Source organism: Lissotriton helveticus, chromosome 5_1 (genome assembly GCF_964261635.1).
Source record: "Lissotriton helveticus chromosome 5_1, aLisHel1.1, whole genome shotgun sequence".
NCBI lineage: Eukaryota > Metazoa > Chordata > Amphibia > Caudata > Salamandridae > Lissotriton > Lissotriton helveticus.
In genome coordinates, this window is record NC_136065.1 from 1,408,574,518 (window position 1) to 1,408,601,115 (window position 26,598).

Below are 26,598 nucleotides of genomic sequence, written 5' to 3' on the forward strand. Positions count from 1 at the left end.
ATCTATGAAATCAAAATTCCTTTTTGCCTTTTCTGAAGGTCACACTTTTTGTCCTATTACTTCAAATTCCAAGTCAGACTTCTCAGGACTGATGCGGTATTTATTCAATGTAGAGGTCTTGACGAGGAAGGTAGGGAAGAATTGCCATCACGTTATTGTCCTTCGTAAGGCCCTCTCGATTCTTCACTGTACTGTCTAGAACAACTGCATACGTTTTATACACCTCCCACACTCGCTCACCCTGCTGCTGATGGATCTTGATTTGATATTTCATATCCCGAGTCCTCTGTACATTTTTTTGCTGCCATTAGACTGCCACAGCCTGCAATTACTACCGCCATCAATATTAATGTTTTGAACTGACAGAAGCCATTAATGTCTAAATGTTCATTTGCATGAAAATGAAAAACATTATTGCCATCGTGGGACGCTAATAGAAACTCACCTCGCTATTACTCATGGTGTTTGCAGTTTTTATACTTAATCAATTATAAACATTGGAGACATAGACATATGAATTCCATCCTTCTACGTTTTCTTATGTACGAATGAATTCTGCATTAAATGTTGCCAAAATATATACATATGTGCAATGATGTATGTACATCCTTTTAAGATTCTATGGTCTTACATAATAAAATATATTTTACTTTCACCTAATTGACACCGAATCCCAACAGTAGATACATCTAATCTGATTTGACAAATAACATACTTTGTCATATTTATAAAAATGCTTGTGTGTTACATGAAAAAACATAAACCTAGATTTGTAAACTTTAATGGCGGGGGCACTTGTGTGGAGCAAGAAGATGCACATTGTTAAATAATGTTAAGTGTAGCACAAACAAGGCATTTTTGGTGCGAGCTTGACTTATGAATTCATTGGCGCATTACACAGTAAATATGGAGCTGCATAATTCTTTTGATATGCAAACACACTGAAGATTTATTTGCAGCATTATGGCACAACTCTTGGTAACTCTGGGCCACAGTGAAAGTGGAAATATGCTTGTGAACTCATAACATCACTCTGACTGCTTTTTTAATGGATTTTCTGAAGTTTTCTAAAGCATATGCTTTCTTTCTTTTGCACGAAAGCAACCATAATTCACCTTAGCAAAGCTTTCTTAATGTATTTTATTTTTTATGATATATTACATTCAACTTTTATATTTTTATTTGTCTATGTTTTAATTATATTACATTTTTCCCAACACTCGAGGTTGTCATTCTGTATCAGGGGTTGGCAAAGAGCTGCCCTGAACCCATCTTACAGTGTGGTGAACCTCAGTTGTGTGGGGGTTGACCAAACTATCTAGCCTTTCACCGGACCCTGACCCAACTTTTATTGCAGCCAGTCCCTGCTGATCACAACACTCTATGGACATCAAATATTTTTCCAAGTGCTTGCCTAAGTAATTTATCGTGGTTATTAGGGTTTTTAGCCAGCAGCATTAAGTATAATGGGCCATATGTTGGTAATTTTTGTTTTGCAATTCTCAAATTGTGATTTTTAGGGAATCACATTTAGAGAATCGCAAAATGAAATGTAGGTAGGATTAGCACTTTTTTTGCGAATTCCAATTATTCCTTATTTACGAATCGCAAATTAAGATTCGCAAATAAGGAATACCTTCTCATTCATTCCTATGGGTTAGAAGTCCCATAGGAATGAATGGGAAAACATTCTCAATTTGCGATTCTCAATTAGAGAATCGCAAATTGAGAATGCAATTTCAGGGTTGCGAGGGTGTCAATAGGACACCCTGTTGCACCCCTGAAATTAACATGTGTGCACATGTGGCCCACATACATTCCCTAAGGGCATGTATGTGACCCATATGCCACCTTGAAAAATGCCAAAAAGTGAATTTTTCAAAGAAATCGCAATTTACCACCAACCTAAAGTTGGTGGTATTTTGCGATTCCTTAAGCCACAATTCGCACATCTTGGGTGCTTCCTACATTGCATTTAAGGAATCGCAATTTGCAATTCCTTAAATGCAATCGCAAAAAAAGGAATCGCAAATTTTGCGATTCCTTATTTTGCGTGTGGCTTTTTGTGTGCTACATAGCACACTGCCCAAATTCTGCAAATTTCAGCATTTGGGATCGCAATTGGGCTACCTACATATGGCCCAATGTTCCTTAGAACCTGGATATCTAGTTATGGTTCTGTCTGTGTAAGAATTTTGCCAAGAATTGTGAAAAGATGCCATTTAATAGGCTTAATATTAAGGATCAGGGACTGATCCCTATCAAGCAGATTGCAATAGTTTATATAATTTCTTACAAGCCTTTTCACTATGTACTTCCTATTGTCCATAAAACACGACATAAAGTGCAGTTCATCAATGACATGCATTGTTGGGCTGTCCACAACACACAGAATACATACAATGCAGTAAAGTAAACTGACATATATAACATGAAAAATCCAATATTAACAGTGTCCACATATACAGACATATAAATATGAAACAAATGTAGTCAAATGTCCACACTTATAAAGTTCAAGGCAACCTTGTAATGTATCTTTTTTATATTTGTAGGATAACTGACTCAGGACATAGAATATTAACGGTGATGTTTCGACCCTCCAGTAGCATGTTAATGGTAAAACATCTTAGTGGGTCTTCCTCAGGACTAAAGAGCCACCAAAATGATAGCCAAGGGAAAACAAATACACCTATTGTTAGTGCCGTGCCCTCTATGTGCAGTGATAAGAAGATAGATGGACCCCTAAAATGGTCACTCGCCTCCTGTGGGAGGGAGAATCCAGGACCACCAAATTTGCATCCTATGGAATATCATCCCACTATATTCCATGCCGTCATGCTCCCCAGCCAAGATATACAAGGTGAGTAAACTGGGGTAGGTATCACCCAAAAATACGTATCCTTGGACACACAACACCCTACCAAATGAATTCTGAAAAGACATGGTGTGGATTAAAATTAAAAGGTGTGCAATGACAACTGGGTCTCAAAATTGATAAATTCAGGCCTCAGGTGTGTTGAAAACATTATACAAATTCGTATTAATGCTTCCATTGCTTAAAAAACGATCCTGTAAAATGAAAGAGTGCACCTCTTGAGACTGCATAGGTGGAAAAAGAAAGAAAAAGAAAATTGCTTCCATGTACCATGGTGATCGTGGCAGGAAGCTCTCCAAAGTCAGCAGCTACCAGCTTGCTGTACAGCCTCTTCCGTTGATGAACTGCTCTGTGCTTTATGGATAATAATAATAAGTAAATAATGCAGAGTGTTGTAAGAAATGATATAAGCTCTCGTAATCTGCTGGATAGGGATAAGTCATTACCCCTTAATATTCATGTTTATTAAATACCAACCTTTCACAATTATTGGCAGAATTATGACACCCAACAGAACCACTTGTAGTTTATAATTAGATAGACAGTAGCAAGCGCAAATTGCTCTGAATAATTAGACACTTTTGAACTTTAGAAGGATTTTGAGTTTTTGCTTAATTATATCAGTCTTAATGACAGTCAAGTGATTGTTTTCTTCGGGGCGTATGTATACGCCTGTGCCCGTGACTTTACTATCTAATCAGAGAGGTGTCTATTATAGCCTTATAGTCCACTGGAGCAGTCTATATTGGGCATTAAAGGCCCGCTCCAGCGTTAAAGTCCCGAGCTGAAGGCCTTTAATAAGGGAGTGGGACTTTAATGCCAGCTTAGCCCAGCTACAGAGGGCTAAAATGCTATAATAGACTCCTCAATGATTTGATAGTAAAGTCACAGGGTACAGAATTACATTCAGCCACTAAAGGGCAAAATGTTCTAACAAATAAAACTAAGAACTCATGGAGCCCAATGGGATTGAAATCCCATTGGGATCCATGAGGCCTTTGTTCACAGCAACAATTGTGAAGGACAACACTGGAATGTTGGAGCTGCAGGCTTCTACCGGCCATTAGAAGCCTGGAGCACTCCATTGTTTTCAATGGAGCTCCCTACATTCCAGTGTTATAATTGTGCTTATGCATTTCTCAATATTCCACCTATCTTTGGATCAGTAGTTCCTCTTACAGAGTTCTTTAAATATCTCAGTCTTTTCCTTGAGAGCACAGTCTGTGGAGAATAGATAGTGTCATTTAACTACCAATGGGGACGCTCTTGCTTATCGGGCCTTTATTCAGCAAGTGGATAATATGCTTCACGTCTATATCTTTTGCCAAATGACCAATCTTGCGATCATTGGTGGAAAGAAAATGCATTCAGTGTATGGGTCATTAGATGGGGAAAATATGAGTCCATACCAAGTGATAAGTTCGAAATCATGACAGGTCCAACACACAAGTTAAATACCCGGTGGTCCGACCACCGTATTAAAACTTGAGCGGTCATACCACCATTGGAAGGCTGCAACCACCTGGCGTTCCCATGGCAGTCAGGGGGTTACAATACGCTGGTGGTGCCGCTGTGGCACCACCATCCATATTACGAGTTTCAGGACCACCAGCAGTGTCATGGAGGTTCTTCCTCCATGAAACTGCTGGGGGTCATGAAACAAAGGGCGCCCTTGTGCCCCTGACATGGGAGTGTATGAAGGGGGGCACTTGTTGTGCCCCCCTCTGTGCATGCACCCGTAGTTCCAGCATGGCCTGGAACTTACGGTCCATGCCGTGGGTCCTGCGGTGGTGCCTTTCTATGGCATACATAGGTGCTTTTGAAAGGCACCGCCGCTGGACCACCATGCCTCTTGCTTGCCAGACCACCAAAAACCTGTAATCTGGTGGGTGGGCTGGCAGTGGACCTGTTTGGTGGTCCTGGAGCAGTGGCACGGCAGTCCTCTCCAGGACCCCCAACTCATAATGAGGGCCCTTACAACGGGGCAAGGTTGAAGGCTATATCTAGCAAAGTCATCCCTAAGTCAGACAGCCATAAGATAAGATCCAGTTGAAGCTGTTAGATTTGGTGGAAAAAGCTCAGTTCTTCAAAATCTGAAGACTCCTATATTCTCTTAGGGGGAGGATACCTTTCACACCTTTGCTCTGTCTCTAGAGCTACCTACCTAGATTTCTATTTACAGGTCACAGCCAGCAAGTTCAGTCATTTCTATTCTTCCACATGTACTTATCTGTTCAGACGTGTAGTGGGTTAGGTGTTACTTTTGTATGATTCACCAACAAGTGGGGTTACTTCTGGATATCAGTAACCAAAAAACATTCCTTGGAACATTCCTAAACACCTTTGCCGCACACTCTGTGTTACTGCAATCTATCCCATGGTGCACCCTTCAGCCCTTGGAGGTCTTTAGTGTCCCTGTCAGGGAGGTGTTTAAGCAAATGAGAAGACCCCTAAGAAGGTTTTTGGAAGCAGCTCACTCTCCCACTATGCTTGTGTCGAGCTGTCTGCAGTTGGCCAGAGAACAAAGGCTTCTCTTCCCCAGGTATCCATTACTGAACTATGCACAGGCAGGCCTCTCACGGGTCAATTTCAAGTTAATTACGTTTTTGAACTCTGCCCAGCTGCTGTTTTTAAATTGAGAAGAATCATATACCCTACATACAGTTCTTCCTTCAAAAAGGCCTAAACCATTGTTTTTGTTGAGGGATCAGCTTTCAAAGTTCATTAAGATGAAGCATCAACGGGATGCCAGCTACTATCAAAATAATGTTAACTGGTCTTCTAGAGCTTCAGGCAGAGAAACAAACTTTTTTAAACAGTTTTATTTTAAGGTTAAGCCAGAGGGGTACAGTAACCAAGCAAGCACTCCATGTCATACATATTTTCAATACTGTGTGTTTTATTCATAGATCATTGACATTAAACACCCACAGGGATCAGTTGAGCCCCTTCAAGGAACGAATATAAACATACATACTGTCTACTTTACAAACTCAATCTGAAGTAGCTAGAGGTGAGAATAAAACTCTTGCCATTTGAATCAGTTTCAGTGGCCTTTGTGTTCCATCTCTTTTGCTTCTCTGTTGATATACATCTGAAAGGGCTTCCACAACTTTTTGCTTTTTGTTTTTTTGTTCCTGAGGACAGCTATTATTTTCTCCATAGTGTACACATTCCATATCTTTGACCACTACCAATTGAAGGTAGTGAGGTCTGTGTGTTTTTCCATTTCTGGGCTATGGTTATACTGGCTGAAAATGAAAGTTGAGTAATGAATTTGCATTGTGGGGTGGACAAATGGTAATAACGTTCTTCATCCGCACGGCCTAACAAGGCTATCAGATGGTTCATTTGAAGTTGTACATTAGTAGTAATCTTAGTGGATGATACAACCTCAGCTCAGAAGAGCCTCACTCTTTTACACTCCCACCCCATATTCAAACAGGAGCCTCTCTCTGCTATTCACATTTTTATGTTTAGACCTTCGTCTTTATACAATCTATATATATAAAAACCATAGTATGTCCGTTTGTCCTTTATGCATTACTACACCGTTCATCCGATCGGCATGAAACTTTGGGAAGTTGTTGAGTACACTCCTGCAAAGGTTTCTGGCTAAAAAAAGAAGAAAAAACAAAAAGAATAAAAAAAATTTTAAAAAATTGTTAAAAGTTGTTGAATACACTCCCACGAAGGTTAATGGCAAAAAAAGAAAAATGTGTTAAATATCGCCCCCCCGGCCACCCAGGGCCCTCATAATCTTTCCAATACTGAACGCTTACAGTTTACGTTGCGACTCGCTTTTGCAATGACCATCAACAAAGCACAAGGACAATCGCTGCAAGTGTGTGGACTAGATTTGGGGAATCCGTGCTTCTCACATGGAAAACTGTATGTGGCCAGCTCACGCGTCCGTCGGAAAACCTTCTGATTTATTGGTGTACGCAACGTTTACAGTTTCCGGTGCGACTCGCATTTGCAATGACCATCAACAAAGCACAAGGACAATCGGTGCAAGTGTGTGGACTAGATTTGGAGAATCCGTGCTTCTCACATGGACAACTGTATGTGGCCAGCTCACGTGTCGGAAAACGTTCTGATTTATTCGTGTATGCACCAGACGGAAAAACAAAACATACCGTGTAGCCACAAGCACTCGAATAAATAAACAAAATTAAAACAACACTTTAAAATGATTTCCATATTAAAATGAATAAGTTTCAAGAAAAATGACACAATGTAAATTGAATGTTATCATAACAAGTTTCCTTAAATTTCCTTTCTTCTGAGATCCCAGCAACGCGCGACGGGTAAGCTAGTCTATATATATAAAAACAAATGTATGTCTGTCTGTCTGTCTGTCTGTTTGTCCTTTATGCATTACTACACCAGTCATTCGATCGTCATGAAACTTTGGGAAGTTGTTGAGTACACACCCGCAAAGGTTTCTGGCATATTTTTTTTTAAATATTGGCCCCCCCAGGGCCCTCGTAATCTTTCGAATACTGATGTACGCACCAGATGGAAAAACAACAAATCGTGTATCCACAAGCCCTCGAATAAATAAATAGAATTAAAACACCATTCATCCGATCAGCTTAAAACTTTGGGTAGTTGTTGAGTACACTCCCGCGAAGGTTTTTGGCATAAATTTATTTTTAATATTGGCCCCCCAGGGCCTTCATAATCTTTCGAATACTGATGTACGCACAAGGCGGAAAAACAAAAAATCGTGTATCCACAAGCACTCGAATAAATAAATAGAATTAAAACAGCATTCATCCGATCGCCAGGAAACTTTGGGAAGTTGTTGAGAACACTCTTGCAAAGGTTTCTGGCATAATTAGTTTTTTTTAAATCAGACCCCCAGGGCCCTCATAATCTTTCGAATACTGATGTACTCACAAGATGGAAAAACACAAAATCGTGTATCCACAAGCACTCGAAAAAATAAATAGAATTAAACCAGCATTCATCCGATCACCAGGAAACTTTGGGAAGTTGTTGAGTACACTCCCGCGAAGGTTTCTGGCATAACATTTTTTTAAATATCGGACCCCCGGGCCCTCATAATCTTTCGAATACTGATGTACGCACCAGACGGAAAAACTCGTGTATCCACAACCACTCGAATAAATAAATAGAATTAAAACGACACTTGGAAATGTTTTCCATATTAAAATGAATAAGTTTCAATAAAAATGACACAATGTAAATTCAATGTTATCATAACGAGTTTCCTTGAATTTCCTTTCTTCAGAGATCGCAGCAACGCACGACAGGTAAGCAAGTTGCATTATAAAAACAGTTCACAATAAGTACTCAGAAAATATAAAAATACTAAAATACCACATAAAACTGTTACAAGCAAAGGTCATAATAAAGTTTAACTCAACATAAATTAATACCTCAGAAACTCTTCCTTTATAGATGCCATATATCTCCCTAGTGCACATACTAAAAATTTTAAAATCTCATGCCCGTTAGGAGTGTTATTGCTTGGCTCCTTACCCTAACAGCATATTTCCTTAAACTGTGCCTCGGCAAAGACTTCCTCTGGAGTAAAACACATAAGCAATCTAAAATAATGTGAGTGAGATCACACTTCATTTTTAGACCAAATTTACATCTGTTATGATGCTCTAAAACAAACCTTAGCGGGTTAGACTAAAACTGGATTCACACCACATCTAAGTCTGAAAAACTCCAACCGTAGGTATTTGTTAGTTAAGTATCCTAGATATGGAAATGTTGCTTCTTCCATCTAGGATCTTCTCACATGACATACAGATCTATTTTCTTCAAGGTATATTTCAGATCATCTTTTCTTGCCAAGAATTCTATCAGCCTTCTCCGCTTGCCTTTACTAATTACTATTGTTTGTTGTTAATTATATTTTATCGCCAATCTTTCACATATATCGTCAAACTTATATCTAACGGTCATTCTCCATTTTACTTCACTCTTTTTGATCTCATGTAGGCATAACGTTGACATTTTCATAGAGTCACCCTGATCTATTCGATTCCAAAATTTAATCAGACTCACATAGGCGAAGTGGTTCCAAGCCATTAGGCCCTTCTCTATCCGGAAAGCCTGGATCATCGAGGAAGTTGGCAGAGACAAAAGTTTTTTCAAACACATCCCCTTCCTCCAGAACCCAATTGGTATTCCACTTGGCAGATCACTTCCACTCCATATTGAAAATTGGGCTGAATCACTGCTTTATAAGCTGCTAACACAGGGCTTAAAGAAGGCCCGGTCTAGAGCAGATTGATTGCGTATAGAAGACAGCTAATATGGGTGCCATTCATCTTTGCGCTAAAACTATTTATTCTAGGGATTTAGGTAAATCAGCTAAGAATAGTGAAAATAACAAAGGTGCCAACACATAACCTTGCCTGTGGCCATTCTTAATATATATTTTCCGTGACAGCAAGCCTTGCCTGTCAAGTTCCACTTGCGCAACTTCTTCTTGTAGTAGTAAGAGGAAACTCCTGGAAATGTTATACTTTCTCAAATATTCCCACAATAATTCCTGTTCAACCATATCAAAAGCAGAGCAGATATCCACAAAGCAACGGTATAGGTCTCCTCTTTGCTCCATGGATTTTCACAATATGGTGCATAAGCTGAAAAAACGGTCTGCAGTCAAGTACCCCTCCTTAAACTCACCTTGCTACATGGGAATAATATTTTGTCTCTGCCCATTCCTACAATATCCCCAAGAGACTTTTCAAGAATATTCCCCCCCCCATATGTAAGAGGTTTATTGTTTTTCACTTTTTGGCAGCTGAGTCATCTTCCCTTTTGTAGATAGGTTTGATCACTACTCTCTTCAAGATAGCAGTGAAAATTCCTGTACGTAAGGTTCTTTGGAACAGCAAATAAAGTAAACCAGACCACCAATCTGTATTTGTTTATTGCTGTTAAGTTATATCAGGACCAGCCGCTTTAGTCAATTTCTTTTTTTAAATTTTTTTTTGGATCAAAAACTTTTATTGCATCTTTCAGTTACACTGCGGAACGCCTACAACCCGTTGGGCCGGCCGCTATTATTCAGTCGAGTCGTCAGTGCTACGTTACATACATTTCAAAGAAATATCAAACAATTTTTTTTTTAGCATGATAGCCTTTTCAAGCACAGGTCGTGGCATTTCAAGCAGTTAGCCAGTAAGTAATGGTTGTTGATTTCCCAGTTTTATAACCAAACAAACAAACAGAGTAACCATTAGGAACAAGATTGTGGTCAAGTGTAGTGTACTATTGATCAATTACAAGTAACCCACGTAGGCGTCCCATGACAGAGCCTTCTAAAGTGTCATCCCATCCCTTAAGAGTTAGGTCTATTACTAAGCCTATGGGCCTGTGATGTGTAATACCATGCATTCCTGGCCCTATATCCCCGCGAGGTATAGGAGCGCGTGTCTCCCCTCCAGTGTTCATTCCCCTCGCTCTCACACATTGCTTATGCAACTATCCCTCCTCCCCTTCTCCATCTGAATCGTCCAGGTCATCCTCCGGCAACGGGTCACATATCTCACCTCTGTACGTATTCCATTTTGACCAGATTTTATTCCATTTCCCCGGGCAGGCGCGGCTAGAGTATACTGCCCTTTCCGTCACCATTGTCTTGTCCATGTTCAAACACCATTGTGACTTGGTCGGTGCTTCTGGAACCCCCCAGCGCTGCGCGACATCTCTCTTTGCTACCATTAATCCCACCGTGACCCAAATTCGGCCATGCCGTGAGAGATCTGTAGGTTCCCATATATTGAGGAGGCACCTCCTCGGGTCAGGTAACAGTGTCAATTCTAGTGTTTGCGAGATTGTTCGTAATATCTGTTTCCAATATTCTTGAATTCGGGGGCAGTCCCATATGGTGTGGAAGAATGTACCCTCCTCCCCACACCCACGAAGGCAGTAAGGGTGTTCTATTCTGTGAATACGATGTAGCATCGTTCTAGTGTAGTATACCCTATGTACTATCTTCAATTGCACTAGCCGTAGTCTCGAGGAGATGCCGACCTCCCTAGGTGACGCCAGTGCCTCACTCCACTCATGTTCGTCCATCCCACCAGTGTCCCCCTCCCACTTCACCTTCAATGTCAGTGTCGGGTCTGGTGAATTGTTAAGTAGTTTGCGATAGACAAGGGATGTTGCACGTTCTATCATAAATTCAGTAAGAGCTGTAGTCAATTTTAATGCTGAAATTGTTTCTTTAATTACCCTCAATGACATCAGACTCCTTATATCTTCTACATTAAATCTGGTTAGGCAATATCTATTCAGTGACCCGGTATTTTAAAATTCCTCCAGAATTTTATCCGAGTATCTTCTCCCACTAAGTATCTCAGCTTTGTCTCTTTCTTGCCAGTCCCATTTTGGACCAGATCTCAAAATCTCCTGATGTTTTTTGCTGCAATTACTTCAAACATGATTTTCCTTAATTTGACTGGGTGAGTCCTTTTATTATTACCAATCAACCCTTTAGACTCTCTTCTGAGGTCAGTAAGCTGGGCTTTGGACTCATTGTTCTCGGAGCGTATTTCTATGCCGCTTTTCAAGTAGTTTCCCCTTTCCATTGTTATTTTCTCGGGCTGGATTACCCTTTAAATATATTACCACTTGGTTGATTATATCCTCATAATGATGAACAGAATTTTCAGGAACATCATCCCCTGTGATCACCCTATAATTTTCTTGAAAATCTTTTAGCTGCATTAGATGCTTCTTGGTTATTCTTGGTATTATGGATCTAGGATAATCCATTTTTAGTAGGAGCACTTGCTCTCTTTTTTGCTTGTTTCCCAAATGTAACTCTAATGTAAGGGAAGGTGATCACTGTCTCCCATTTGACCTCAAATTGCTCCATGTCCTTGTGGTCCCAAGAGTACAATAGGGCATAATCATTAGAACAATTCTGGTTCCCTTCTATAAAGGTTTTATTGGCTGGGTTAACCATGGTCATGTGACCATTTAGACTGAGTAGAAGATTTGTTGAAAGGAAATTAGTTAATAAAGAGTCCCTCAAAGATACGTAACTATCTGGAAATATGGCGGGACAGACAGCTGAGATCATTTCCTGGCAAGTAAGTCTTGCAGGGAACTAATCTATGATTGAAATCTCCCAAAAGAACCGTTGAATACTTTGGATACCTTGAGGAGGTAGAAATCAGAGCATCTCTGAAAGTCTCAATTTGAGCACTATAATCAGCAAGTTCTCCAACATGTACATAAATATTCATCACAATTATACCCTGAGGGGGTTTTCTTCAGATTGCACAATTGTTTTCCACAAGCTAATATCCACTTACACTTTGTGCTAATTTCCTATACCTTAATAGCCACATTGGTTAATATTAGAGTTTGGATGGCACCAGAGGAATGTCCTGAGTTATTTTTTTTAACTCTCTGGGAAACCTGCAGGGATGACCTGCACACTGTTACATCTCCTATGAACTAATTATGTGTTTTAAAATCTCTTCTTTCATTAAATGTGTATTCCATAGACATTCCAGGAGAGTATGGTAATTCAGTGCTCTGACTCACATACCTAATCCACATCACTTAATAAATCCAGAAACTGTTCATCTACTTGCTCCATTCTCAAACTAGCATACCGAGTATGGCTAAATCCCTTCAGTTTCGCATTGCTACAACCTTCCAAGGGTAATGTGATCCTCAGAGTGCCTTCCCTCCCATTCACTATATTCCTAGTGATATACCAAGTGCCTTGTTGCTCATCTTGGGTGTCCAATTTTACTTGAGTAATGCTAGGTTCTGTATGACATAGTAAGATACAGTTACCTGGGGCCCTACTATGTGGGAGTTCGCCTTCTTCCATAAACCGTATTCCTTGGTTAAGCAGTTCACTTTCAGCTTTTAAAAGGGCATATTTTATACAAGCCCAGAGAACAGGGAAATCGATGTCACCTCAAGCTCGATATCATTAGAGGCAGTTAGACAGATGCTATGGCAATTTAAAAATATCTCAGGCAACATAGATCTATACAGAGGCTTCCGTTTACTTTGCCTTTTGCCATGGATTATGTTTAGGTTGGCACTGAAGAAGATCAGTACTATGGTCAGGCGATTTAGTCGATGTTTCTTAAGTAATTTTGCCCGGCGTTAAACGCCTCTAATACCTTATGAAGATTATCAAATAAAGAGGCAGGCGCTGGAGTCAGGAAGACAGGAAACACGTTTTATTCCGACAGAGCAGAACACATCAGATCGGACAACAAGGTATCGTCTCGAGGTGCTCTCTTTAGCCTCTCTGAGGCCTGGCCTTTTATACACTGGTTTACGACATGTGACCATTCTTTATTACAATATAGACATTGTGAAGTAATGAAAAATGACATCCCCGGTATCCCCGTCAGTTCCGGCTCATTCCAACACGTGGCTACAGTAGAGGTCCTCACCCCCCCATACAATAGGAGGGGGCTATGACGCAGCTGAGTGTTTCGCCGATTCCTTTGGAATGTGTGCGCCTGATCGAATCTCAAGGGGTGGGGAGGTCATGATCAACAGTAGCTCCTTTGAAGAGGAGCGAGTGCATACAGTAGTGGGCAATAAACTGTATCCTCAGGCCAAGGGATGACCAGCGGTCCGTGCGTGCAGACAATCGGGCTCAGAGGAAGGGGTCATCAAAGGAGAGGTATTCATTAAAGAAAGGATCAGTGTGGACAATCGAGCGTAGAGGGAGGGTTTATCAAAAGAGGGGTATTCATGGAAGGAAAGGAGGTGTTGGTCAGGCGCAGGGTGTGATTCCCAGAGACAGAGTCATGCAGAAGGGGAGGTCATGACTTGTGCATGTGAGAGCGGGGGCAGCCAGGGTGCATGGGGGATGCTTGCAGGGTCAGGGAAGTGCGCTGATGATCGATCGTGAACAGGGAGACCATGGTACCTAAAATGGCTGTCGTGTATGTTCATACGTGAGTCTGAGGAATGGGCAAGATGGCGCAGATGATGTTCAGTTCACGAACTAAAATTCCACAGTCCTCCCTTTTAACATGTCTCGCCAGCTTGTCAATTCGGATCTATCCCCATAAGACCACGTATTTCTATCTCATAGAGGGGACTCATGTGTTCAGTTCTAAAGTCCAAAGTCTTAGGGCACATACAGTTAGAAATGAGTGAACACAAAGGTGGCAGACATTGTATACCTAAGCAGCACCCACACAGTACCACGACTGGTATCAGTATAAATGTAAACAACCTCCATCCCCAGTCCTTCAAAGTGTCCCAAAACCAGCTTCCAAGGGACCATCCTTCTTGCTCTTGGTGAACCTCTGAGGATAGTCTGTGGAGGTGTTCAATTGCTTTGTAGACTGAAGGCGAGTTATCTGGCACGTAGGTGCAACAGCTGGAGCCGATGATGCGGCATGCTCCTCCACGGTCGGCCAGAATCACATCTAGAACAAGGCGGTTTTGGAGAGCCACCAGGCGGACTGCCTGGAGCTCAGCCGTGTTGTTAGCGAGGATGCCAGCCGTGATGTTAATGGTTGTTTCTACTGCCTGAGTCAGGTGTCGGATAGCGCGGCTGTTTGCCATTGGTCCCCACAGAGGAACAAGTCCCTTCGCTGCATCCAGGAACTGTGCTCCGGTGGAGTCGGCTTGTCCAACATCTCCGGCGCGCTTTTGCCGGTGATGGTAGGCTGAGGCCACATACGTGGGAGGAAGAATGAAGGCGATGTAGCACGTACCCCTCCAACATTTCGGGAGCCAGGTGTAAGCTTTGGTGCCACAAACAAAGTACATATTCGGAGAAGCAACAAAGGAAGGGGGATCAACTGAGACCAATGTTCTGGTGATGCGGCAGGAACTGTGACCCACCAGCTGCGTTCCCTGGCCTTCGAGGCACACGAGTCCTGTGACATTGATGACAGACAGGGCCACGGTCAGGGTGGCAGCCGTTTGCTTCCATAGGTGGGAGAAGGTGGGTCTGGCTGGATTGTGGAGCACTTGCATTTCGACTCTTTCTTTGGCAGGGATGTTCATAAGGAAGGCGGAACCTGAGGCCACAGGACAAAAGGGGGCAGACGTTCCTCCTGTTTTGTTCAGCCAGAACCCATAGTAGAAGTGTGACACTGTCTGATCAGAAGCGGCGTTGTCCTTGTGGCTCTCCTGCAAGAGGATCAACCAGGCGAGGCAGGAGCCGTGAACTGAGAAAGGAGAAGGGATGAAAGGTATGGAGTGTTCAGTGGCATGCGGGAGCAACCCGCAGATCCAGCAGTTCGTGGCATTAGTAGCAAGGTTGTGCTGGTGCAACAGTTGCACGAAGGAATTGTTCCAGAACTCCTTACGCCTTTCTCGGAGCTGAGGCGAAAGGGAGATCAGGTGATGCTCTTTCATGGTGGTTGGCTGTGCAGTGGTCAGCAATATCTGATGAGCGGGTGTGCTGTCCTCCCAGATCCAGAAGGAAGTCATGAGGAGGAGGCAAAAGAGGAAGAGGATGAAGAAGGCGATTGTCTTTGATTTGTGCAAATTGTCAGTCTTTGGGTTCCTGTAGTGGGTATTTCCGGTTGCGTCCATCATCTTCTTATCTGGCGCTTCCATCATCTTCTTGTCTGGTGCTTCCATCATCTTCAAGGTGCTCGGTAGTGGGCAGAACCACAGACTTTGTTTAGCTTCTCTCCGGGTAACCCTTGGTTGTTTTAGGTCACCGTTCTGAGATTTTAACTTAGTCCGTGGTCTACTTAGCCGAAGCTCCCTCCTTTCGACACAGGAAATACCCTTCCCGGGATGGCACAGTGGGATCAGAGAATTTTGCAAGTTCAAGTGCCTCGGTATCAGGATAGCAGTTCAACGATGGTCGGTCTTTGTTCAGGAGCTCTTCTTGGGTGTCGACGTTTTCTGTCGTGGCCAGGGTCGAGGAGATTTTCTTGCAATGGTGGGCGTGCAGCCAGTGCCTTTTTCCCTCCACTCGAAGAGCCGTCCGAGTGGTGATCAGTACTTGCCAGGGGCCCGTCCACCGGGGTTCCAGACTCTTCGCCCGTTGAAAGTTCCGGACTAGAACATAATCTCCCTGTTGGATATCGTGACCGGGGCCCCTGGAAGCATCGGGGATGGCCTGCTGCACCTGTTGATGAATGACAGACAACGTTTTAGTTAATTTGCACAAATAATCTGACAGCAGGACGTCGGGGACGTCGTGAATGGAGGTTGGTTTGGGGGCAGTCCAGAGGTTCATTGGTCGCCCAAACACCACCTCGTAGGGGGTCAAGTGGTGCTTAGTGGGAGTGGAGCGCATCGATAGCAATGCCAGTGGGAGGGCATCTGGCCACTTGAGTCCTGTGGTGGCCACTATTTTTGACAGTTTCAGTTTCAGTGTAGCATTGTGTCGCTCAACTAGGCCAGCGGATTGGGGATGGAAGACCGCATGGAACCTTTGCTTTACCCCCAGCCCCTTCAAGATTAGTTGGATGACTTCAGCTATGAAGTGGGGGCCATTGTCGCTCCATAAAATTCGACAAAGGCCGTAGCGAGGGAAAAACTCTTTCAGTAGTACTTTGGCAGTAGTCATGGCAGTGTTATCACGGGTTGGATAGGCTTCCACCCATTTGCTGAAGGCGCATACAATGACTAGTACATACTTCAAGCCTTGGCATCTCTCCAGCTGGATGTAATCCATCTGAAGGACTTCAAAGGTGTGGTCGGGGGTCCCAAACCCTCCCCGGGGTACCACAGTTCCTTTCCCGGGGTTGTGTTGTAGGCAGATAAGGCACTGCTGGACCAGGCGTTTGGCTGAGTCGGGGATTTTGTTGTTGTGCCAGACTTTGGAAATGAGTTCAATCATGGGGGCAGAACCTATGTGTGCAGGGGAGTGTGCCATAGTCAGCATGGGGATCAAGTATGAATCAGGCAGCAACCACTTGTTTGTGTCTTTTGTCCGCCAGCAGCCTTCGTCGTCCTTTAAACCCACCCGTGCCCACTCAGTCAGTTCGTGAGGTGTGCTGGCCGACTGGATGTCCCTAATCGTTTCCCTAGCGTCAGTCCATTTTTCTGCTTGTGACCTGGTCACATACATGTGTGTCGTCGTCCTATTCTCAGATGTGGTTTGGGCAGTGATGTCGGCCAGTGCGTTTCCCTGTCCAACTAAGTCCGTCACCTTCTTGTGTGCCTGGCATTTGATCACTGCTAATCGTTCGGGGAGGAGAACTGCTTCAATCAGGGCGGAGACTAGATCTCCGTGGAGAATGGATGTGCCGTGGGACGTCAGGAATCCCCTTTCCCTCCACAAGTGCCCAAAATGATGAACCACCCCGAAGGCATACTGGCTATCCGTGTAGATGTTCGCTGTGGTTCCTGCTGCTATGATACATGCTTGTGTGAGAGCAATCAGTTCTGCCGCCTGTGCGGATCGTTGCGTGATACGGGCTGTTTCAACTACTGTTCGGGCTGTCGTCACCGCATAGGCAGCTGAGGTGGTGCCGTCTGGGAGTTTGATACAAGAACCGTCTACCCATAGTTCTCCATCAGGGTCTGTAAAAGCAATGTCTCGGAGGTCAATTCTACTCCTGGTCTGTTCGTCCGTGAGGGTCACACAGTCGTGTATAGGGGGCACATCGGGGTCATTTTCAGGCAAGGGCAACAGTGTAGCAGGATTCAAAGTCGTGCATCTCTTAAGAGTGATATGGGGTGCAAGTAGAGTCAATTCGTATCCCGTCAGTCGTGCACTAGTCAGGTGTAGAGTCTTGGTCTGGTTCAAAAGGGTGTCAACTGTGTGGGGTACTAACACCGTGAGAGAGTTTGAAAGTACAATTCCCTCACTCTGACGGATAGAGACAGCAGCGGCGGCTACTGCTCGAAGGCAGGCAGGTAAAGCTCTGGCGACTGGGTCAAGAGTGGCAGAGAAGTAGGCACAAGGGCGTTGTTTGGAGCCGATGGGCTGAGTTAGAACAGACAATGCGCATCCCTCCCTTTCGTGAGTGAAGAGAGAGAAGGGCTTGGAGTAATCTGGCGTTCCTAGGACGGGTGCCGAGCAAAGGGCATCTCGCAACTCCTTAAAGGACGCTTGGCATACGGGGGTCCAAGGGAGTGGGAAGGGAACATCTTTGGCCAACAGGGAAAGTAGGGGTTTTATGACGAGACTGAAATTTGGTAACCATTGTCGGCAAAAAGAGGTAAGGCCCACCAATGAACGGACTTGCTTCTGTGTTTTTGGGATGGGGGTGTCTAGGATGGTTTGGATTCGGTCGGGTGTAAGTTTCCTCCCTTCCTTGGACAGGAGATGGCCTAGGTATCTCACTTGAGGTTGACAGAACTGCAGTTTCTTTTTGGAGACTTTGTGGCCATTCTCCGCAAGAAAGTGCAAGAGTTGGATAGTGGCCGTGATTGCAAGTGGAGTGGTGTCGGCCGCCAAAAGGATATCATCGACATATTGGATCAACACCACTCCATCTGGTAGCTGGACGGCGTCCAGCTGTCTTTTGAGGGCCTGGCTGTAAATGCTGGGACTTTCAGTGTAGCCCTGAGGAGCTCTACAAAATCGGTACGAACGGTTTTTTAAGGTGAAGCCGAAGAGATAGCGGCTGTCTGGTTGGATGGGGATAGAGAAAAATGCATTCTTGAGATCAATAACGGTGAAGGTGGTGGCAGTGGACGGGATGAGGGTCAGAATGGTGGTGATGTCTGAGACTACGGGGTACTGTGGCACTACCACTTTGTTGACTTCTCGCAGGTCGATGATGAAGTGGTACGCTTTCTCATCTCCCTCACCTTGCTTCTTAACAATGGGTAGGATAGGGCTGTTGCAAACATTACTATCCACTTCCTCTACCACTCCTGCATCTACCAGGGACTGAATAATCGCTACCAATGCCTTCTCGCCTTCGGGCGATATCCGGTACTGTGGGAGTTTCGGGAGTATGGCATCTGGTCGAACAGTTATGTGCACAGGATCGATCATTATTCGTCCTACATCCGAGTTGTTCCTGGCCCACAGGTACAGGGGTAGGGTGTCGAGCAAGGTTAGGTCAGCATCAGTGATAGAGTACATATGTCGTGTGGGGCAGGATCTGGACATGCTCGGGTTGTCGTACAGGATGACTCGGACTCCATCTGGGGAACACCTAATAGTAGCTCGGAAATGTTTTAGTAGATCAATACCCATAATGGCGTCAGGGGAGTTGGAGGAGAGCAGAAATGTTGTGTCCGTGGGGTTGTTTCCTAGGTCAAAGGAGATAGGTACAGACAGGGGATTAGTGGAGGGCGTTCCATCGAAACCTATCGATGTAATGTGTGAGCCAGACAAGGGTGCCCTTGGAATCAGTCGCTTTGATAATACACTACGTGTCGCTCCAGTGTCTACTAAAAATGGAGACTTTGTACCCAGGACCTTAGCGGTGACGTAAGGACCTTGCTGGTCAACACAGAGCTCGACTGGATCCCTCCCTCGCCCTTGGCAGTCCTATGCAAAGTCGTGAGCATTGTCGCAGCCGGACTGTTGGCACTGATTCTGTCGGGGGCGGTCAAATGTGTTCGGTCTGCCAGGTCGGTTACTGTTGGTGTCGTGGGTGTGCCCTCATCCCTGCCCTCTTGTCCTGGGGCCATTTGCCATGTCCCTTGTCTCGTTATTCTTAATCGTTTCTCGGAGGACCGGGCATTGAGACTTCCAGTGGCCACGTCCTTTGCAAAACGCACACTGGTTCTCATCGAGGTCTGTTCGTGGAGCGCCGGGTGTGGGTGTGCGGTCTCTAGGGGTTGGATTCCTAGGGGCATTCGACTGGTAGTTTCCCCTATACTGCTCCCTTCCTCTAGTCACTCCCTGTAATTGAGCAATCATCACTCGTTCTTTTAAGTCCTTTTTCTTTCTCTCAGTCGCCCTCTCGTTCTCGTTCTTTTGGTGTTCGTAATACTGAGCCATCTGAAGGATAGCTGCAGGTTTGGAGGCCCCCCAACTACTCTCGCTTGTCTGTAACTTCTGGGAGACCTCTTGTAATAGCCCCTTTACGTAGTTTTGCACGAATAGGTGTTGTCCGGTTGCGGTGGTCATGTCTTGGCCACTGTAGTCGGAGAACACTGTCTCAAATCGGGAGAAATATTCTGATACGTCTTCCTGGGGTTTCTGACGGCAAGCCGTGACTATCGACCAGTCTACCTTTTTCTCTGGGATCAATGTTTTTAGCTTCTGCACTATTTTGTCCGGGAGTTCCAGTATGTCTTTTACAGGTTTCTTACCGGGCTCTCGCTGCCTATCTAGTTCACTGAGTTGATTCCAGGTATGTCCGAACAGATCTGTGTGGTTGGCCTTCCGGATTTGCTTCCACACGTCAGCCGGCAGACATAACCCAAAAAACAAATCAATGTCCGCTAGAGTCATTATGGTTGAGCCCAAGGCTGTACTTAGTTCGGTATAAAATGCTGTCAGGTTCTTTCTTAAATCGGGCAGGGTTTGCCTAAAGGGTAAAATATCTTGTCGATCCCATGATTGATAAACCCAGTTGTACACAACCCTCCCTTTTGCATCTGCGTGGTTAATATCGTCGTTTGTTCCCTGACCTCTTGGGGAAACCCAGTAGGGGGCGGCTTCTCTGATAGGCATCATAGTGTTGGCTACTTCTAATGGGGGCTCAGCCGTTTCAGAGACTGTGATCTTGACCTCTGGTTTCTGTTCAGTGAGGTGGCGGAAGACCTCAAGCGTTTGCATGAAGAGGTCCGTCACATCATGCTCAGTCCCATCTCCAACATCGATCTTTCTATAGAGAGCCGTCAGCTTAGCAGGACCCTTAGTTTGATACCTATCCTCATATGTGTTCAGGGTATGGTAGCTGAACCGCAAAATGAAATGCCGTCTGTGGCTACCGGCATGTGAATTGTACATATCCATTGTATATTCTTCGCTCTCTTTCCGTTCTACCAGTGTCTTTGCTATCTTGTCAATCCCATCCCGCTCATCTTTGCTCAACCTATTTGGTCTGGCCGTTAGCTGCTTGCTAGTCTCGAGTTCATCTGATGTTGTCACCAATGTGGCTGGTGCGAAGGCCGTAAGGGCCGGGGCACTAGCGCTAGGGTCACCCTCGCCCGCACTCAGGACTGGTAGGTGATGTGCCAGTGGCTGGCAGGGGGCATAAGGAGGGGGCATGTAGATGATCGGAGGACCTAGCAGTAACTCGTCATTTGCCCGTTGTTTGGAGGGCATCTCTGGGTAGAGCGTAGAGGGGGTCCTAACAGGGCATTGGCCTGTCGACCCTGATTCTTGCGTTTGTCTAACTTCCTCTCTCCTTTTTATCTCTTCATCTAGTTCCTTCGCTGCCAGGTGGGCTGCCTTTCGTAATTCTTTCCCTATTTTTGTTTCTTCTCTTTTCCTTCGTTGCTCTGCTTCTTTGCGCCACATGCCGATACTATCGAGCATAGTGGGTGTTGCCTTATTTATTCTAACAGCTGCTTCTAGCGCCTTTATTTTATGATCATCAAAGGAACCTATCAGTGGCCACTGACTTTCGGGGTCCTTTTTCGTATATTTATGCCATAACTTACTATAAGCTATAGCGACTAGTCCTTGTTTAGTGAACATGTCCTTATTAGGGGTGCCTTCCAATGGAGCTGGATGGTTCATCTCTAATAAGCGGTCCGGGCTGATCCAACTACTGACCAATGGGGAGAAGATAGGCATGACGGGTTACAACGGGGACAAAAGTCTGCACTACCTATCCTTCACTACTTCGCGAAGACTAGACAGAATATTTCTATTCTACAGTATTCGCAAATAGGGAATACCCAAAGAGAGAACCAATATTGAACAATTAATGTTCGTTCAATCAAACAATCAGTGGCGAGAAAGAAATAGGCACGACGGGTTACAACGGGGGCAAAAGCCTGCGTTACCTATTCTTCACTATCTGCAAAGGAGGACAGAATACTTTTTACCCCTCCCCGTTTGTAGACAGAGAATTCTCGAGAAAAACAATCCCCGAACAAACAATGTTCGGGCCAACAATCAATCAGTGGGGGAGAAAAGATAGGCACGACGGATTACAACGGGGGCAAAAGCCTGCGTTACCTACCCTTCGCTGCATGCAAAGGAAGAGAGAATACTTTTATCCCTCTCAGTTTGCAGACAGAGAATCTCCAAGAGAACCAACAATTCGGAGAGTAATACTAGTATTTTCTAATCAAACAATCAAATATTTCTTAGTTTGTCGTGTTACACGACCTTACCCGGACCGTATGGACAGTTTCTCGTCTTCCGCTTCCAGCGCCCGATCGTCCTCCACTCTCTGTTACTACCGCGGCACTCCTGATGGTTCCCAGTCAGGACCGTAGATCACTCGGGGAGAGGTCTGCTCGGAACCAGTGAAGTTCAGATGATCGGCTGTCAGACGAGGGTCTATCGGACAGGAGCTCTTCCGATCGTTGCAGTCGTTCACTCTGTCGTTGGGACCTCTCCCACTGGATCCACGTGTCGCTGATGGGCCCCACGTTTGGGACGCCAATTGAAGAAGATCAGTACTATGGTCAGGCGATTTAGTCGATGTTTCTTAAGTAATTTTGCCCGGCGTTAAACGCCTCTAATACCTTATGAAGATTATCAAATAAAGAGGCAGGCGCTGGAGACAGGAAGACAGGAAACACGTTTTATTCCGACGGAGCAGAACACATCAGATCGGACAACAAGGTATCGTCTCGAGGTGCTCTCTTTAGCCTCTCTGAGGCCTGGCCTTTTATACACTGGTTTACGACATGTGACCATTCTTTATTACAATAAAGACATTGTGAAGTAATGAGAAATGACATCCCCGGTATCCCCGTCAGTTCCGGCTCATTCCAACACGTGGCTACAGTAGAGGTCCTCACCCCCATACAATAGGAGGGGGCTATCACGCAGCTGAGTGTTTCGCCGATTCCTTTGGAATGTGTGCGCCTGATCGAATCTCAAGGGGTGGGGAGGTCATGATCAATAGTAGCAAACACAACAGTGATGGACAGAATGTGGATCAATGTCACACATTCACCCCAGTCAAAAGATCTGGGCCCAAATCCATCGTTTTTCCACTCCACACCACCCTGGGTTAGACAATGGCGATATGCAAATCAGCGCTGACCCTGTGCCCCATGGGAACAGTCCAGTCCGAACTACAAAAGCCATGTCCTTCCCAGAACGGAAACAAGCATCCGAGGACCGGCCCGGTTTCGAGGTAACACCTCTCATCAGCCCGGCTAGCTTGACTCCAGTGGTGTGGAGTGCCTGGGACTCACGTCTGAGCATCCCCAGTACACTTAGAGCGGTAATTGCAAACACAACAGTGATGGACAGAATGTGGATCAATGTCACACATTCACCCCAGTCAAAAGATCTGGGCCCAAATCCATCGTTTTTCCACTCCACACCACCCTGGGTTAGACAATGGCGATATGCAAATCAGCGCTGACCCTGTGCCCCATGGGAACAGTCCAGTCCGAACTACAAAAGCCATGTCCTTCCCAGAACGGAAACAAGTATCCGAGGACCGGCCCGGTTTCGAGGTAACACCTCTCATCAGCCCGGCTAGCTTGACTCCAGTGGTGTGGAGTGCCTGGGACTCACGTCTGAGCATCCCCAGTACACTTAGAGCGGTAATTGCAAACACAACAGTGATGGACAGAATGTGGATCAATGTCACACATTCACCCCAGTCAAAAGATCTGGGCCCAAATCCATCGTTTTTCCACTCCACACCACCCTGGGTTAGACAATGGCGATATGCAAATCAGCGCTGACCCTGTGCCCAGATCTTTGGACTGGGGTGAATGTGTGACATTGATCCACATTCTGTCCATCATTGTTGTGTTTGCAGGTACATGATCAATAGTAGCTCCTTTGAAGAGGAGCGAGTGAATACAGTAGTGGGCAATAAACTGTATCCTCAGGCCAAGGGATGACCAGCGGTCCGTGCGTGCAGACAATCGGGCTCAGAGGAAGGGGTCATCAAAGGAGAGGTATTCATTAAAGAAAGGATCAGTGTGGACAATCGAGCGTAGAGGGAGGGTTTATCAAAAGAGGGGTATTCATGGAAGGAAAGGAGGTGTTGGTCAGGCGCGGGGTGTGATTCCCAGAGACAGAGTCATGCAGAAGGGGAGGTCATGACTTGTGCATGTGAGAGCGGGGGCAGCCAGGGTGCATGGGGGATGCTTGCAGGGTCAGGGAAGTGCGCTGATGATCGATCGTGAACAGGGAGACCATGGTACCTAAAATGGCTGTCGTGTATGTTCATACGTGAGTCTGAGGAATGGGCAAGATGGCGCAGATGATGTTCAGTTTACGAACTAAAATTCTACAGTGTCGTGTATTTCTATAGGTTCTGATTCGATCCCCCTATTCCTGACCCTATTCTGGTTAAACTTACTAGCTAGTTAACTAACAGTCAGCCCATGAGGCAAGAAATCCCCCATGATGCAGATACCGTTATCTGACGCAGTCACACTACGGCACAGGAACGTGTTATCTGATTAGGTCATAACGCTTGAGATCTAATTAGACAAGCGATATTCCTCCAGCCCCTGATAAGGCATACGACGTTCTCATAACAAATCAAACCTATGACAACCTGGATAAGCCGTGCGGCCATTGTTTTGATTTCACAGAGAACTTTAGTAAAGAATGTGCTAACGAGCAAGTCGTATGACATCTTTATTGACGTACCTATGTCCATCCTTACGTCAATCTCGGCACCTTTAAGGTATAAATATTGCCGACCTTGCCCTATGCAAACACGCGCGTGGTGACAAGACGGAGCAGCCATACTTGCCGAAGCCGAGAGCAGAAGCAGACCCCGCAGGCAGCAGCCCCGCCTTCCTGACGCGCTGAGAGACGCGCTGCTATCTCAAGCCGAGAGACCCAGCACCGGCGCTTCTGGGCAGCCCTCGCAGGCAGCCTGGAATATCGAGAGCAGAGAAAGAGATACCATTCCTCATTCATCCTAAATTCCAGGTACAGAACTGAATAACCCCTCCTAGAGAATTCTTTAGTTATTCACTTGGCAAAAACAAACTTAAACTAAACTGTAACTTTCTATTCCCGCCCACGCATTAGACTTAGGTCAGGTACACGGGGTAGGCGTATTTAGAAACACCAGTTGAGTACGTTTAGTCAAATGTATATGTGTATGTAAATATATTTTAATCATTTTAAACATCATATGGCTCAGAAACCATATCAATGTTTTTACAGTATTATTTTATACTATTGCTTCTAATGTATGCACTTTACTTAACTATAAGTATTGCAATAATATCGATCCATTTCTCTTGTACGAGAAAAGAGACTGATCAATAAATAACATCTTTTATTGAACACGCCCGTCTCTTCCTTTTCTCTACATTCTGATGAGACTAAGAATGCACGTACTGACTGAGTAAAATAATTGCCTTGTGCTCACACGACTCTCGAGATTGACTCTTGATTAGGGGAGAGCAAAGTTGTCATGTTCTATGGTTGTCAGAAACTAAATCCCTTCTTGTCTAATCAGGGGAGTTCATCCTTCCTTGAACATTCGAGAAAGTTTCTAGCGAACTCTGAGCTTAGCTGGCAAACCCAAAAATTAAGTCTAGTTTCGACAGTAGTAGACCTAGTTAACGTCTGGCCTAGGCCTTTACTGCTGTAGGTACTATTCCAATGCGCAGAGCCTATTGGGAAAATAGGAGCTACACTACATGGCGCCCAACGTGTTTGGAAAGGGCGATAAAACTAACGTAAGACATTTAGAGTAACTCAGTCGTGCTTTCTCACTCAGACCCCTTCTCCCAAATACTCCAAAGACGTCTGGAGTGGGTGAAAGGTTATTATATCCTCCAAAACCTCGCAGGAGGGAACTCCTATGTATGGTTCTTGGTCTAGTCAACGTTGAAGGATAAAACAGTTCCAAAATATTGTGCACCTAATCTCTGTTTCCATAAAGAAACCTGATCTGCAAATAAAAATAATACCATCCTGTCAGTAAAATGGGAGACAGTGATGGAGAAAGAGAGGCAATTAGATTAGCTACTGAAATAGCAGATGCTGATGCTACCATGCAAACAGCAGACCCGGATATAATACTCATCCAGGTCGCCAAAAGGAGATCTATAACCTTAAAACTTATAGAAAATGGACTGACACCTAGAGGTGGCACAGTCATATTCGTAATTGAGGCACACGAATATCGGCAGACAGAGGTATACTATACATGGATACATTTTCCAGCAGCAAATGCTGTAACAAAGTACTTCCACTATTACAAAGTAGAGGAACCTCCTGAAACGTACACTCCTTTCGAGGAGGTGGAAGTACCACTCAAATTCCAAGAGCATTTGCTCTTATTTGATGGCGCCCTAAAACATAATAATCACATTACAAGGCTCGGTCCTTTAGGAAGACCAGGAGCAACGTGGCCGGTCTTAGCCGGATACACACCACATCCAGACATCGACGAGATGACTGCACCAGAGCTATTAATACAGCTGAAACAACTACTAAAAATTCACAGACAATTAGTTCAGTATGTAATGCGGACTTCTACAATTCAGCCAGCGATTAAACTACCACAGCTGACCTCTCACCAGGGGAACACAAATAAAATCACACCACAGAACATCCAATCCTGCCTAGGTAAAGTTCCAGCTAAACGGGAACAGATACCATTCTGGTTGGCACAGAAAATCACCCAAATAGAGGCGGTGTTTCCTGACACCACCCCATTAGAAAAGCACAGGATTCTGACTATATGTCTCCCAATGGGAATCGCACCACACATTGA